Consider the following 15,510-nt stretch of genomic DNA (forward strand, 5'->3'; position numbering starts at 1 on the left):
AAATAACACCTTCTGCCTTAGAAGTTTTTAAGGGGGTGGAAGCTGATAAAACAAGAGTGATTTGATATGTCAGTGCCCCATCCAGCTATGAAGTTATCCTGGTGTCAATTATTGTCAAAGCAGACAGACAACAGCCACCTGTACTGACCTCAGAGATCCCTTGAACAATTATGTTCTAAAAGCAGCACTGCTTTTTCCAGTCCCCTTATGCAACTGCAATACTATGACAGTAGCACGGCTACTACCACTTGAAATAAAAGCTGGGAGTGACAAAGCAATTCTCACCAAGGGAATTCAGTGACCTGCCCTTAAAATGAGGATTCAAAACCAGGTCTTTGCCTTGGCTGATATTCCAAGTGTGTACAAAATTATATGGCATTTTCATCAGTGACACTTCACTGCTCACTACTACAAAAAATGTATAGCTGTTTTATTTCAGACTGATCAGCTGTTACAGTGTTTTCCTCATTTTCATATCAATAGTGTTTAATAGCAAAGAATGGGAGTTCAAGCAATTTTAAAAAACATTTCTAAGATACATAGTTGAGTAGAAGGTAGAAAGAATTAGCTAATTAATGCTAAGCAAGTGCAGTGTCTTTTCCCCCTGCTGCTTCTGCTTCCATTTCTGTAAAATGCTTTCTTGAATAGAGCTTTCAAAATCATTAGTAAAATATTTCTGCTTTTAAACCTTGGTGTAATAAGTTGCTAAATATAAGCAATATAATTAAGCACTCATTACTCCATACCTCTCTGTTCATGACTTTTTAAAAATTGGCATCAGAAGTATATGTACATGTGAAAGAAAAAAACAGATGTATTTAAAACATTTTAATCATTTTTCTATTTAACCATTATTCTACAAAGACATATACATAGTACCTATGGAAATCCATAATTTCTTAAAAAATAAAATTATGCCTTCAGACAACAAACATAAAAACTTACTTAAAATGATCATTACTCAAATAAATGACCTATTTTCTTTTTAAATCCACATGCACAGAAGGGCAAAGGTTTCTAGCATAATGAAATTAATATTTTAATTTTCCAGAATTCAAGAAATATGCATGTCTTTTTAGAATTTACAATGTTATCACAAGGTCTTTAACTATCATTAAATGCCATAACTTCAAAGTATAAACACTGATAATCTCTTAAGCAAGGACTGTATGCAGGATTTGATATCAATGTTTTACATTATTCCCCTAATTTTCCAATGTACCCTTTCATTTGTATAGTAACATTTAACAAACAATTTTTGTTACATAGGATAAACCCCTTTAATGCAGTTTCTTAGAAGTGGCATTATGGCAATAATAGTGTGTTTGCAAATGATCTGGAGCAGAGTTTTAAAGAGTTTACAATTTCTGTGCAGGTAGACTGAGGAAAAGGCATTAGTGGAATCCATATAAGCTGCAAACAAAGCAATGACTCGGTGTTAAGATGACTCAGTATTACAGTGTACTTACTGAAGTAAGCTCATTTTGCTGAGGTCTGAAATTGCTTTTCTGGCCTGGAGACACTAATAGAAATCAGTTTTATGGAGCTGTTATCCTATAATGAAATTGTAGACTATGTCTCAGCAGTATCTTATTTTCTTGAGTCTTATCTTGCACAAATTCTCAAACTTTTTTCACGGCAAACTCATTTTCTCCTTCCCTTAGTTTTTAAATACACACGGTGCTATAGCCATTCAACCTTTATTTCTATCTCTATTTTCTTATACAGAACTTCAATAATTTTCTTAAATATACCTTTTTTAATATGACAAGGAGAAGCCTGCATGTCCAATGAGATGTGGAGACATACAATAAGTAGCGATGAGTTATTAGTTAAGTTAAATGCAGTCAGTTCTAAAAGATTAATAAAGAAAAAAAACACCACAAAAACATACAAACCCATACAACTTCCTTGAGATCCATTTTGCTAACCTGGAATTTGAGACATTTAAATGCTTCGAATTTAATGAGTTTTTTAATAGAATCTTTTTAATGTAGCACCTCTACTTTTGTTTGTTGTTGGGGTTTTTTTTGTTGTTGTTGTTTTGCTTTGGGTTTTTTTTCTTTGTTAGTGTGTTATTGTTGTTTGGGGTTTTTTTAATACAAAACAGGTTTAAAGTACATGGAACCACATGCTGTAAAGGACCTCTGTAAGCAGTGGTCCAACACCTCACTAGAGAAGGGCTAATTTAGATCAAGTTTCTCAGATTATTTAATCTCAAATAATCTAATTTAAGAAAAATATCCACTTCAAGGTTCTAAATAGAGATACTGTTATGGATTCACACATCTCTCTCTACCATGCATTAAACCTTTTCACACCAAAACTGTTACATGTACCATTTGTATCAAAGTTTTCTAATTTTTCCAACGTTTTGTTTCAGTGAGCAAATGGGGGGAATAGTTTCTGGTTGATCAAAATATCACATATATTTATCACATAAAAATAAGACATTTGCTAAGACACTAAGCCTTGCACACAAATCTGCTTTCACTATTGTTGCTCAGAAAGTATACGTTATAACTATGCATTACCACTAAGTGGTTTCTAGCAGAAAATCATCAATAATTACACAAAGTTAACCACATGATTACTTTTTACTACCATAATTAATATCTAATTGCAAATACAGATAAATAGCAATTGGAAAATATTTTTCTGAATTAAGAGGAAGTGAAAATTCTCCCCTTCTGTCTAGAAATTCCTCACATGGTTAGGATTCATCCACCAGTCCTTTAGCAAATGGACACAGAACAGTTAACTCCAACCCCAATTCTAAGAATGTTTATACACAGAAACACATTGGTATTACTAAAATATATTCCAGGTGGTCTGAAATTCTGCAGAGAAACCAAGGTATTTCTAAACAAGAGTCACTCACTACCTTATGCTTTTAAGGTGGAACCAGTTACTGAAATACAACTTAGCTCTTCACAAAAGTAGATCTAATTTTAAACAATTTCTTTAACTGGAAGCTGTGATTCCTAGCCTTCAGCAAGAAGCAGAATGCTATCTAATTTTATAAAAGTGTTTATAATCAACTATTGTCAGTCTTCAGGCTGTCTCCCTCCCTTGGTTTCATGATAGTGATGGTTGACTTAGGCTGAGATGAAGCAATAAACCAAAATGTAAACAAAATCAATTTTAATTAACTAAGACTTGGATTGCTGCAAAGTGATTCTCTTATCAAGGTGAATCAATGTGTTGTAGGCATGGCCTTGCTTCTGCTAAGTTCACTAGTTTTTCAATTCAGAATTTGAAAATAGGTGCCCACAGCTAATGAAATGCCTTCATTACATTGCATATATGTCCTAGAATTAAAAAATATAATAATTTATAGTCTGTACAGAGGTTGTAGTCAACACTAGACACACTTCCATACTTTTCATATTAAGAAGCACAAAACCATCAATACACTAAACATATACCTGCATATTTACTTACACATATACAATAAGCAAAATTTGCTGGAAGATGGCACCTTATATTTAGTTTGCTACCGATTCAATAAATATCAAATCTCTGTATTTTCTATTATATTCAGTACTGAAAATGAATTGTCAAAATACAATTGACATGACATTGAGAACTAATCAGTTTTAGAAAATTAATCAGCTTCATTATTAAACCTGTAGACTGTAATAACTAGAAGCTGTTTCCTCAAAAAAACGGACGTTTTACTTATATTTTACTCACAGCTGCACATAAACATGCAAGTGGGTGCTTACACATAAATGACAGGCTTTAATGTAAAATTATATGGAATTGATTTGAAAGTACTTTCTCTTGTAACACCACAGAAAAGTTTTTGGTTTATAATATATCCTCTTCATGAAGAAAAGACTTTAAAAAAAAAAAACAAACACCAAAACACACAACACATATCTGTTAAAGAAACTCAGAGCTCCTGTTTTCTGTGGTAAAACAAGCATAACTGGTTGATGTTCTCTACAAGCCTGGTTACTGTGAGACTGTGAAACTTCCTGACTGTGGATCAGTGTTGGAAAGAACTTCATGAAACTTCATGAAGCTGCCTTCACTCTTTGATAGACATCCTACTGATGCATCTTACTGTATTACAAAGCACATGATATGAGCAAATAAACATCTTGAATAACACTAACTAGAAACTGATTTTTCCACGGACTGCATTCCTTTTAAATTTTCTGGAATGATCTTGGAGAACAAGTAAAATACACCAGAAATGGACATGCATTCCTCTTAACAAGGAATTATAGGCAGAGTTGACAATGCCCTAACCAAAGCTGGATTCCATAAATTTGTGCCTGCCCACCACTTCCTTTTGCAAGGGGAGTGGTTTCACTGCAAAGCTGTCTCCATGAACTTGTATTTTTTTTGCACATTTTTGTCCAAAATGCACAGCTTCAGTGCATGAGTAATGTCACTAAATATTTATAGTCATTTCTAGAAACAGGTACAGGAAACACAGTTTTGGCCCATTCAGAAGCAATCTTGCAGTCTTTAAATTTAGAATTAGGAGAGTATTTCTACTCCTAAACTGGAGCTTGAACTAGGAGTGTTGAACTAGGATATGAAACTGGATTTTTCTGCTCTTAAGGGGAAAAGTCACTTTTTAACTTAACCTCATCAGAAGAACTTGAAGTAGGGGAAAGAAGGGTACAGTGGAAAACAAATCCTTGCTAGAATTTTACATTTGCTAGAGCTTGGCCACTTAGTTTTGCAAAGAACTTGACTTCAAAATATGGAAGATAATTTCTTATACTGCCTGTGGTTTCTTCTCAATTATTCTCAGTTCAAGGAGGATGAGCACCACTATTTTCAAGGAAGGAAATTTTCAGATCCAGACATTGCTTTTGAACATGAGGCAGATATGCCTGCTATGCATCCTCTAGCTGTCCAGCCTCCTCTTGAACCCTTTTAAAATTTTAAGTTGCAGCCTTCTTTGCTCTGCAGTGGTACAGCTCAGGAAAATCCAAGTCTTGTGTTTGTTTTGAACCTGTGGCTCCAGCATCACAACAGTCAGTGAAGATCACTGCACATCCACATCAAGTCACATCCAGCCTGTCTTTTCTAGGCTGAGAAATCCTAGCCTACTGATAAGTTTTTACTTATCTGAGCATCATCCCAGTAATCATTTGACCTTCCCCTGGCCATTTTCCAGTTTTAATGGTTTCTTTTTAACTAAGTTTCACTCTTCTGTGAGTGCTCTACCTACTTATGCCCTTCCTCAGGTCCTCCCTCTCTCTCTTTCCCTCCCCTGCCCCCCCTGCCTCTCCCCCCCTCATAAGTACCATCAAACACACTGATTGGTTGTGGAGTACCCATCTTTGTACCTCCAAACCCAACTGAACAATGTCATAAGCAACCTGCTCCAGTCTTAGTGACCTTTAGGTCTAGTGAAATAAATTTAGAACAATCCAACTAATTAGGGCCATGATAAACAGTTTTTAAATGTATAGGAGAGGCTGCTGCAAAATGAAAGGGAATATTCCCACATATAACAGAAAGAACTAGTAATATAAATCTTTAACTGCAGCAAGATACATGCTGGTTATTAGAAAAGGGTTTCCTTCTCCTGTGCTAATAATATGCATAGCAAAATACTAAAATTGGGTAGCTTGTGGGGTCTGTATCACCATAGGTCTTTAAAACAAGGTTTATGTTAACATCTGTGGGGGTGTTGTTGCATGGATATAGTCTATTTTCTTAGGCACCATGAAGTCTCTTAAACCTCTGTTTTTTCAGGATCCCATACATGCTAAAAAATCCTTCACAGCTGCTATATGTTAGAATGTGATTTACAATATACACTATATATATACATATATATATACATTTAAAATATACATTAGAATATCCACAATTTAATCTGCAACTGCCTCTCATGCTGTGTTGATCCTACATCAAAAGGCAATGTTGCCCTCTGTTTTCTATATATTTAACTTTTCATCTTGAGAATTACTTGAGTAATCGAAGTACTTTTTCACTTGGTCTGACAATGCTACTTTTTTCTTAGAGTGATAAAGCACTTTGCTGTTGTTGAATTTCACACCTTCGGCTATGGGGCTAACAATGCATATGAAACAGTGACACACATCCCTTGGTTTGCAAATTAAAGAAGAAAAATGAAGAAAGATTACTCAGGTTAGCAAGTTGATGAAGCATATGAAGATTTCTAATACAAAAATAAAATTAGTTACTTATGTGTTTTGGCTGAATAATTTTTTAAATAAAAATATTAAATAAAGATTACACAATGTAGTTAGTTTCCATCTTCTCTAGTGGATATAGTCAATCTTTTCACTCATTCTGAAACAAGCTACATTCAGCGCTGCTTAAATGGATTCCATTACTTCCACATTTGAAAGATGCAGACCTCTTCAAACCTATAGTCTTAAACCTATAGAATTCCAGCCTGAAACTGACCTCAAGGATCATCTGGCCCAATATTTATTGGCAAAATCACATTCTAGACAAGATGGACTAGCAGTCTGTACAGTTGAATTTTGATAGAGGTAAATTGGGGAATTCACCACTTCTCTAGGAAGATTATGCCAATGGCTAATTGTTCTTCTTCTGAAAAATTTTCCTTGTGTCTACTTTGAATCTTTCCAGGAGCAACTTGCACCCATTACCTTCTGTTTCTTCCATGTGACTCCTCATAAAGGGGAGTTTCCATCTTCTTTGTAGCCACCCTGCAATTACTGGCACATGGTGCTGAGGTCCTCCCTTAAGGTGTCTTTTCTCAAGGTTGGACAAATCCCATCCTCCAGCCTTTCCTCACATGATATGCTTCTCAGGCTTTTGAACAACATCATGGCTCTCCTCTGGAATATCTCAAGCCTGTCCACTTTTTGTTTTGTTTTGTTTTTGGTTTTGTTTTTTTTTGTATACTGGGTACCAAAATAGAAGACAGCAAGGTGATGGTGATTTTTATCTCTGTTAGTGATGTCCATTCCCCACTTATCCCTGTGGGACAGGGCAGAGAAAAACCAATTAAATGTTCATGCGTTGAGACAAGGACTGGGACATTTTAAATTCCCAGTCGTGGTCCTGAGCAAACCATATTCAGCTTGGGGAGAAAAAAAAAAATATAAGAAAAACTCTCCTGGTAGGGCTTTTTACTTAGGCTACTGCTTTTTCTACCTCAGATGAAGGATGTGGAAAATTCTGGCTATTTACCAAGGCAATACATTCCTAAGTATTTAGACTTCAAAATCAATTAGTTCATAAAAATGAAAACCTTCCTTGATTAAATTTTCACTTGGATTGTTTTGGTTTTGAGGCTTTGATCCAGAAATATAAATTATTGCATTTGCTTGCCATCTAACTAGAACAATTGAGTTTGTTTAGTTTCTTATACTGAGAAAAGAGTGCAATCTTTTTGTAATTAGTGACAGTTTGTTAATTAGGTGTCACATGTTCATGGAGAAAATGGATTCAGAGCAAAGTACATGCCAGCATCAGAAGTTGTGCTGCATGCTCACATCACTTTTCCTGTTGCAAATCCTCCTGGGGTATGATTCTCAACAAAAAATTCTTTGGGGAAAATTTTCAAAAGCTCTGCTGTATTTATCTATCTATCTATCTACATATCTATTAATTTATTTTGAAAAGGCCAATTACATTCCTCATGAATAAAAAAATTGTTACTTGTAACATTATGACTTACACTGATGTACACTATGCAGTATACAAATGACTAATTGAAGTGTGACACTGTTTTTGTTGAAAGAGGTGGCTCACTTGAAAAAATTGTTTATTGTAAATACAAAACTAGTGTATGCCATGGATTTTTTTGCTTTGCCTACTCTGTCAACATAAAAAACCCTGCCTTTTTTTTTTTTCTTTTTTTTTTTTTTTTTGTCTCATCATGAAAAAGAAGAAATGGGAAATGAAGTAAAAGCAAGTTTCAAGCTTCAAGAAATCCAAACCCAAAACACATGCATAAAACCATACAAAAAATAAGCACACCCTACTAAGCTTACAGATTTAGCTGTAGTTACTATAAATGCAAGATATTGGTAAGGTATAGTGTGTCCTTGCCAATGATTCCACATGTATCAGCAGTCTCCTAAAATGACTACAGATGCCACTGGGATCCTGATATTCCCTGAACACTGATTAGTTCTTAGAAGCAGCTTTGCATTACGAAATACATGGGGAAAGGTACATGCTGAAATGTAATGCTAAGGAGCAGGAACCATTACCTGTCTGCCAACTGGAAGTCAAATGCAAGCGAAAAGTAACAAAATAACCTTATAAACATCAACAATTGACCTAAGCCAACTCTACAAAACAACAAACCCCGTAACACCCCGTGAGTCCAAATATAAGGCAGAAGATGGCCACAGTTTTAGCATCTTCACTTCCATTTCTTCCATTCTCCCTTTTGGCTTTCTCCCTCTCTCTTGCTCCCTTTCCTGCTCTGGCTCCCCTCTCTCCTTTAGCTCCCTGCTATCACCACCCAGAAACTGCTGAAAATTCTCATTTAAGCAATGGGTCATGTGAAGTTCCACTTAGTGGAATTGAATTTTCTTTGCCTCAAATGATGATTTGGCAAAGAGAATATTGGGACATAGACTCACATTGACTGAAAGTGTTAGGTGTAGGTTCTGGCCCAGGTGGAGCCAGCAAACTGGCTGATGGCTGCTGACTGAGGTAAGGTCAACAATAAAGCCTTTTTTGTGGGGCAAGGGCACCCTCCTGTAAGATGAGATTCCTGGATCCTGAATCAGCCTCAAGAGTGGTGGCAAACCTGGTGTACATAAGGAACACCAATGGGTTCCTTCAGTGCTGCCTACCACCAACCCACCACCCTGCACAGAACCTTTGTCCCGTCTGGAATTTGATCATCATCCCAAACAAGAAGGATTGCTGGATGCCACTGGATCCGTGGGTGGTGATATCTTTCCCTCTCCCTCATTCTTCCTGCCCACCCCTCTCCGCCTTCTTTTGCCTCCTCACAACCCATTTGCCATATCTCCACAGGGTTGTATCATTTTGCTTGTGTTATTTGTCAAATAAAACTTTATGCTTGCACCCAACCCTTGGGGGTTGGACTTTGTTCTCACACATCCAAAATTATAAGTTACTTCAGATCGTAACATTATGAAACAAAAAAGGTTCATAAAAGATTCAAGTTATGTTTTACTTTTCTGTATTTTAAAAGATTATACTGTTCTGCTGCCATAGGATAAAGAGTATTTTAGGACCTCCACAGATGTGCATGCCTGAAAAGTATTTTGGTCTCAAAATACAGACATCACAGTCATGCAATTGAATTAGGAAGAGGTCACATGAATATAACATCTTAGGCTTTCCTTTGCTTTAAGTGTCTATAAATAAATCTTCTAGTAAGGGGCATGTGTTAATTTCTGAAACAAAAGTGTGCTTAGAAACAACTGTCATGTTGTAAATCATCACAAAAACCACAAACAAATAAAGGAAACCTGTGTCCAGAGCAGATTTTAAATCAATGGTAGTGGTGGAAATATGGATCCTCAGCAGATTTAGCTTTACTTCTATTACTTGATGTCAGTTTTCTTTAACATCTTTTAATAAATTAAAAGCCTTAGTGTAGTAGTAACATACCGAGGCCTTTCTTCCCCCAGTAAGTACCTGAATTTCTCCCAATAAACACAGATTGTTCACTGCAAATTGATCCTTCTATTGACAGCAGAGTTATTTGATGGAAATTCATGCACCATCATCTGACAGTTCTCAGAAGATTTTAAAAATAGAGTTGGGGTTTCCATTGTCAGTCTATGCCTTCAGGAGTGGTTGGATCAAAGCCTATTTCAACAGTGGAACATATTTCTGTATCTTATATCAGGTCGTCAGCAAGGCAGAATAAGCAAATCATTAGACAGCAATAAAATGTAGTCAGCCCTTTTCACAAATTAATACTTCTGAATGAAAAAATACTTCAGAAAGTTAGGTATTTCCCTATTAACAATTTACCTTTTTTTTCCATTGCAGCTTCCAGATTATATTTGCATATGCAGCATTCCAGCTTCCATTGAAACCCTTACATATTTTGCTGTCTTTTGTATCACAGCTTTCCCCACCTTTCCCTTTGCCTAGTCCTTCATGGAATGAGACAGCATGAGACAGTGACAACAAAGGAACAACCACAACAAGGACCAAGACCAGAAACTAATATACAAAATATTTATTCATTATCTGTCATAAAAATCGAGTAGCAGATATTCTTTAAAATCACTCTTGTGACTGCAAACAGTAAAGCAAGTGAAAAAGAAGCCTTGTTAACAGAGCTGGGGTGAAATAACCATGCAATCCAGATTGATGCAAATTAGTGGCAAAATAAATAAGTCCTCTCCTCCCAGTTAGAGTCCTGTCGTGCTTTAAGAAATGAAGTCACACACATTAATTCTCAGAATGACAGGTTGACTGAAAGCATCAAGATACATTCCATGCCAATCAAGGAAGTGAAACCATCCAAGAAAGATGTGTCCTGCATAAGCACCTAATCTACCTAATAAGGACTGAATGTACTGTCAGAGCAGGTCCCAGGGAGGACCTCAAATGCTTGGAGGGTTGGTACAGCTCTATTATCAAGAATGGCTGAGAGTTCTGGGGTTGTTCAGCCTGGAGAACAAATGGCTCCAGAGAGAACTTACTGGGGTCTTTCAATACTTAAAGGGAGATTGTAAGAAAGAGGGAGAGAATTTTTACCAGGGCTTGTAGTGACAGGACATAGGGCAACAGTTTTAAACTGAAAGAGGGTAGATTTAGACTGGGCACAAGGAAGAAATTTTTTAGGATGAGGATGGTAGTCCAGAGAAGCTGTGCAAGGACCATCATTGGAACTGTTCAAAGTCAGGTTGGACGGGACTCTGAGCAAATTAATCTGGTGAAAGATGTCCCCGCCTGTGGCAGGAGTTTGTATGAGATGATCTTTAAAAGTCTGTTCCAACCCAAACCATTCTATGAATGGCAGTATCAGTATTGGCATGCTTTGCACCTCTGGCACGTTCCTGACCTCTGGCATAATATTACATGAGCAAATGAAGAAATTCCAAGATTTATTAGGAAGGAGGGTATTATAGTTCATTTTAACAAAGCATCCTTTTGAAGTGAGAAATGAACGCAAGTAACATTATTGTGTACATACAGACTTGCATAGAATTTCCTTGTTTTCCTCATTTCTTTTACATCAGTGTAATATACCAGCAGAATAACCAGTTAGCAACAGAACGATATAACATAGGACATCCATGACAACCAATTTATTTTCATATCAGCAATTAACCATTTAACTAGAATTTCTGAATATGAGATAAAAATTTGATATGATAAACTCAACCTGCAGGTTTTAGCTTAAAATTTGTTTACTGGTTAACATGTAATCCTGGTTGACTGGTTAACATTAATGGAATAGCCAGTGCCTTGTCTTGATTACAGATGAACCAATTTTAAAATCTTGGCACCTGACAACAAGAAGGAATCCAAAAAGAAACTGTCAGCCTTTTGGAATCTTAGTGCGTGACTGCTACCAGATTAGTGAAGATACCAATAGCAACTGAATCACTTAGGTTGGAAAAGACCTTTAAGATCATCAAGTTCAACTGTCTAGTCATCAAGCACTGCCTAGTCCAAATTAGGTCATGTCCATTTCAAATTACAGTATTTAGCATATTCCTTAAATCCCTATTATCCCTAAACTATCAATTATAAATATCTCAGATATTTATTTAACATGACAACCTCTAAAAGAATGTAAGATTTCATTGGATCATAGAATGGTTTGGACTTCAAGGGACATTAAAAATAATCTAGTATCAACCTCCCTGCACGAGCAGGGACACCTCCCAAAAGAGGGATTGTTCAAATACCTCAATAGAGGTTGCCCAAAGCCCCATCCAACCTGGCCTTGAACACTTGCAGGGAGTGGGCAGCCACAGCTCCCCTGGGTAACCTGTGCCAGTGTCTCACCACCCTCACTGTAAAGAATCTCCTCCTAATATATTGCTAATCTAAATCTAGTCTCTCAGTTTGAAACCATTACCCTTTTCCTACCACTACATGCCCTTGCAAAAAGGCATTTTTTCCAGATTTCCTCTAAACCTCTTCAGATACTGCAAGGCGACTGTTAGACTTCCCCATATCTTCTCTTTTCCAGGCTGAGCAACCTTGCTCTTTTAGCCTGTCTTGGACTAGGACATTTTGGACTAACATTTTTTTTGCAAGGAAGCTTGAATGGTGACTTCAGGCAAAAATCCTGTTGATCTTTTTAAAAACCCAACATAATTCACGGGTTTACATATTGTCTATTCCAGCCATTGGCAAGAGGGATACTTAGGGTACAGCTTTGAAAATCAAGGACCTGCAATGGGACAAAATATTATTAATCTTAAATTCTAGGATCTCAAAACAAATTGGAAAAAGTTTATAAAACCATGAAACAAAGCAGACATTTGCTTAGTTAGTATATGAAATTACAGAGTAGCTGCTTTCTGTATTTAAATATTTAACTCTACACTGCTTTTCTACATTTAACTGTAGCTATATTATATCTAGGTGTAAGCACTAACATCATTAAAGGAGTTTTTAATGATGAAAGCAGAGCTTTAAACTAAGTTCCAGTCTTCAGGTTCAAATGTTTACAAGTACACGTGGAGGATCATATATGATGCAAAGGAACAGGTCAAAATATAAGGACTATATTCAGTCAACATGTAGATACATTACTAGATATAGAGAACATTAAATATCTTTTACATGCAGTACTGCTTTTCAAACAATTAATTAAACTTCTCTGTTAATATCCTTATTGAGTGAATGACACATAATGCCAACATATATATGGTTGTGTATGCTAACTACAGAAAAAAAAAATTTTGCAAAGCTGTAAAAATTTACTTGAAAATCAACACATTTCAACTGACCATTCCATTCTGCAGGCTTAGATGAATTCTGCACAATTCATCATCAGCCATAATTACTTTATCAATGTTAAACTGAAGAATTAAAAGAATCTTTCTAAAGTGTTATAACACCTGCAAATTATTTTATGTTTAATATGACACTGAAATCCAGCTACATTTTCCATTTTTTTAGTCCATACTCCACCATGCCAATACTCCACTACGTATATGCACATACCTGATATTTTACTATGTTTTCTATCAGTAAAACTTTTCAAACAAGTCTGCTAAGATCAAGTCTGCTATTCTGATAAAAATTCTGAAAACCATAAATTACTGTCATGGGTATTTAAACTTAACTATATGTTACATTCCTGAATTATGATGTGCTGGAAATTTATTTCAAAAATGAGTCTCTGATATTTTTGGCAATTCTTTAAAACAAAAACCTCACTATACTCAGAAATCATCCACATCTGCTACAGTTTAGAAGAGAGAAGTCATCAGATGCAGGCAAAATTCTGACAGAAATATTTCAAAGAGAATTTGAACAACACAGCAAATACTTTATCAGCCTTCATACAAATATATGAAAGGACAAAATAAAGAAAAAAAGATGGCGCAAAAATAAAATGTGAAAATTGAACTATATTCAACTGTTGTCCATCCCATGTCATGTATTCACACAGTTTACTCAAGATAGACTACAGAAAGCAGAATACTCAAGGTTTAAGCAAGAGCTGGCAGGGACAGGATATTGAAAGTGCATAAATTAATCATACCTATCATATATACCCTCAAGAATAAAAGAATTAAAACCACCAACAAACAGCTGCCTGTTTTTTTCCCATGCACAACAATTTTACAGGTAGGAGATACCTACAAATATGCAAGCAGTAACACTGCTAAAAAAAAAAAGTGACAAATCAGCACCCTCTAGCAAACTGAGTGGAAATATATGAGCTAACCACATGTTCAGCTACAGGTGTCTTATGTCAACCTTGTTCTCACTACATTGGACCTATAATTGAGAACAACTACAGTTAATGAGAATAGAATGATTTGCCATAAAATTCAGACAAGTATTTCTCTGTGTCTACCTGATGCTACAAAGCATAAAGTCAAATTAATTTACATTGGGTTTTAATTCATAACTTAGATGGTGGACCCTGCCAAACAGAAGTGTTCTTAATTTTGTAATTATGTTGATTTTTATAGAAAAGTCAGTATCACTACATTTCCCATTGCTTCTCTCCATACAAGATGCTGGCAGTGCCTGCTTACTTGCAAATCACTTCACAGGTTCACTTATGAAGTCTGTAGCATCTGTTCAATAGGAAATCAGAGAGTCAGACCTTGAAAAGTTTTTAGCAGAGAAGCTCATTAAATTTTAGTACTATTTAATAATCTTATCCTTTGCAAGCTTTAACCACAAAGAATCACATCAAATGATGTTGAATTAGAAGATTTTAGGGACTGCCTAGTCCTATCTCTGTGCTCAAAGCAGAGTCAAAAAGAGTGAGGTGCTCAGGGTGGTATCCAGTCAAGTTTTGAACATCTCCTGAGACAGAGACTCCACTGTCTTTTACTGTTAAGTAAACTTAACAACTAACAACTTAACTCAACCTTTTACTGTTCCAGTATTTGATCATTACCACTACAGAAAAAATTATTTGATTTTAAGGGCCAGGACTGAAGTTTGTAAATTAAAGTCTCAAGGCTCACTGGCACAGAAAAATTTGCAGTTCCCTCAGTTACCAGCACTGCCCCTCTGCCTGAGCTGGGACTCATACTTGCCAACTAGTCCAGTTTGTAGTTTGCTGAGCAAATTACACACACATGCCCACACATCCCAAGGTTAGGGGGAAATATCTGCTTCAGCCCCCCTCAGCAGGTGACACTTAGTCACACAGCCCCTAGGAGCTACAGCTCCAACTCCAGCTGCTCACACTAAGACCCTCACTTCATTTCACTCACCCCAGACCTCCACAGCCTGCACCTACAACACACAGGACCTCTGACCCATGGCCCAACATCAGAAGCTGAGACTGAAACCCTCACTTGTTCCAGCTGATGTTAAAAACAGAAGTTCCCCCTCACTCGAATTCTGACTCTAGTTGGTCCTTAAGTAAAATAATACAGAGATGTTTGAACAGTTATCAGGGACATGTTCTCTAACACTGTCATCTTGGTAGCTTTTGTCGAGGAAATAAACTTCCAGAAAAGCCTCACTCATAAAACAGACACATCTTCTGAAAATTAAGATATTATTTAAAAAACTCTTTACTGGGCTTGATTTCAACCATTCAAGTTTCAAAAATACAGGCTTGAAGGTACTCACTATGATGTGTGTCACATAAAATATTAGAAAGCAAGTACAGATTCTTGCCTGAGCTATCGTTTAGGTCCACTTAACTATTCCTGAGATCAAGTTCCTGAATATGAATTTCCTGCCTCTGGACCATTTATGGGCAAAAATGACCCATGCTACTCTCTACTACTATTATTTGGAGATGTCTTGGGTTAGTGAAGCAGGGTTTTGGTAGCAGGCAGGGCACAGAGGTGGCTCCTGTGAGAAACTGCTGGAAGCTCTCTCAGCTCCAGTTCTAGTCTGTCTATAGCCAAGGCTGAGCAGATT

General features: G+C 36.4%; 1 protein-coding gene across 2 annotated transcripts in view; it reads right to left on the reverse strand.

Moving 5' to 3' along the window:
- Positions 1-15,510, reverse strand: part of RYR3 (ryanodine receptor 3) — a 208,420-nt gene that overhangs the window by 168,434 nt on the left and 24,476 nt on the right. The window lies entirely within an intron of this gene.

The sequence above is a fragment of the Calypte anna genome, chromosome 5A (assembly GCF_003957555.1).
Source record: "Calypte anna isolate BGI_N300 chromosome 5A, bCalAnn1_v1.p, whole genome shotgun sequence".
Taxonomy (NCBI): Eukaryota; Metazoa; Chordata; class Aves; order Apodiformes; family Trochilidae; genus Calypte; species Calypte anna.